Source organism: Calcarisporiella thermophila (assembly GCF_041956535.1).
Source record: "Calcarisporiella thermophila strain CBS 279.70 unplaced genomic scaffold VTP21scaffold_40, whole genome shotgun sequence".
Classification (NCBI taxonomy): Eukaryota; Fungi; Calcarisporiellomycota; class Calcarisporiellomycetes; order Calcarisporiellales; family Calcarisporiellaceae; genus Calcarisporiella; species Calcarisporiella thermophila.
In genome coordinates, this window is record NW_027192230.1 from 51979 (window position 1) to 53995 (window position 2017).

Below are 2017 nucleotides of genomic sequence, written 5' to 3' on the forward strand. Positions count from 1 at the left end.
AGCGCTAAAAGATTCCCACCAAAACCAAGCCTCCTTTCCTCCTACTGCGCCATAATTCCATATTGTGCCAATTCTCCTCACAACAGTATAAGCTGGTTCTATGGTGTAATCGGTAGCACCCAGGACTTTGAATCCTGTAACCTGAGTTCGATTCTCAGTAGAACCAAATTGTTGTTTTTATGAATTTTAAAATCATATTTTTATAATGTGATATCTGGACATCTTTTATATTTTTATTTTTACACAAAACATTTTCTTTGCAAATAATGCCCGTATAAAAAATAAATATTTGAAAACTCGCGTCGCTGTTTTTCCATATAATGTAGAGTACCCGTCACCAGCTCTCTCCGAGTGAATTTATTTACGAAAATGCAGTATCGAAAATTTAGGTATAGAGGTTTTACATGGTGCCAACATTTTGTTCTTTTTCGTTTCAGGAGCAGCATAGCATATATTCGAAGATTATTATATATAAAATTCTCTTCGAATACCGCTTAGTATATCCTCAGCTTGCATTGAAAAGTTCCCCGAGCCGTTCTAACATCATGTTAGTTAGAGTTCATTCAATCTTCTTGCGTGTGTGATTAGCAGATAATATACACTTTCTATAATAGACCATCTTGGCTTGTTGCCTTCGGGAAATCGCTTCTCAGATATCTCTTTAGATTTTCTTATAAATGCTTTATAGGGTTAAAGTCTGGTGATTGTGAGGGAATCTGGTTGTTACGGAGCCATCAATCAATGAGCTCTGTTTTGTAATTAGAGATGTTGTTGCGTTGAAATATCACATCTTGCTGAGAATATAACATTGACGTGTAGCCATCAATTTATTGTCATGAAATCTTCAATATAGTTCAGATTTAAGAATTTCTATAATAAGACAAGCCAGTCCAATAATTTAGCATGTCATACAACTACAAGTCATAATACTTTAATGATAAGAATTAATAAATGTAGTTTTGTGTCGATGATAACAAAGAGTTGATCAATTTATGACAATTCGAATGTTTCTATTTGATTAATGCGGTCAACAAATTTTTAATTTTCTCAACATCAACGATATTTTAAAAATATAGTACTAAGTGGCTTTATATTGATAGTTATCTCATAACCTAAGATTAATTTAAAGTAAAATTATTTCGCCTTTCGAATAGGCAAAAATGAATCAAATTGCCCATTATGGGATTCGAACCCACGATCTTCTGTTTACAAGACAGACGCCTTACCACTTGGCCAAACGGGCTTGACTAAAATTTCTCACATTGTGTCGTATATCAAGCTATCAAACTAGATTAAAACTCCGACGTCAATTAAGCCGGGGAGGGATGGAATATTGGTCTATCCCAGGGATGCCGAGTGAAACGGCGTGGATTCGAATTCCACCCCCCCCCCCCCCACCCAGCTCTCACTATTTAATCGTGTCTGCTGTCCACTTTGATATTTATCATGTTATAATTTATATGGAAATTAAATAAAAGTTTCCATTGAATGATTAAAAAAACAAACCTAAATTGATTCCCTACAAAAAACCCGCCCGGAGAAGATTGCTAGAAAATGTATAGAAGCATGTAGAAAAAATGGAGGACGTTCGCGATTCCTTATAAATTTTCAATAATTTCCCTGTAATTTGTAGACTCCTTTCCCATTATAAATACCATGAAAAGCAGGTGAAAAGTTTGTAAAAATTTAGAGAATCGCTAACGTTCTCCAACTTTTCTATATGCTTCTATACATTTTCTAGCAATCTTCGCCGGGCGGGTTTTTTGTAGGGAATCAATTTAGGTTTGTTTTTTAATCATTCAATGGAAACTTTTTATTTAATTTCCATATATAACATGAAGTTAATGCCAATGGATTTAACATAACGAGATATAGGTCTTTGATCGGTAGGCGTGCAATCGATATGCGTGTAATCGAAAGGTGTGTATTGTTGTTGTTGTGAATAGCACGTAAGTGAAATCGATGTAATCAGTGTACTTTTTCGTAGGAGCGATCTTTCAAGTAATAGAGACTCTAT

General features: G+C 34.6%; 2 non-coding genes across 2 annotated transcripts, besides 2 other annotated features; one reads left to right on the forward strand and one right to left on the reverse strand.

Annotated features, from left to right (window-relative positions):
• Positions 1-94: 94 nt before the first annotated feature.
• Positions 95-166, forward strand: VTP21DRAFT_t341. Its single transcript has one exon. It is a non-coding gene; the product is annotated as a tRNA-Gln (tRNA).
• A 379-nt stretch (positions 167-545) lies between these two features.
• Positions 546-551: a sequence feature (Short protein (VTP21DRAFT_8855, KAL1914472.1) was converted to a misc_feature.).
• A 63-nt stretch (positions 552-614) lies between these two features.
• Positions 615-665: a sequence feature (Short protein (VTP21DRAFT_8855, KAL1914472.1) was converted to a misc_feature.).
• A 506-nt stretch (positions 666-1171) lies between these two features.
• Positions 1172-1243, reverse strand: VTP21DRAFT_t346. Its single transcript has one exon. It is a non-coding gene; the product is annotated as a tRNA-Thr (tRNA).
• Positions 1244-2017: the final 774 nt, after the last annotated feature.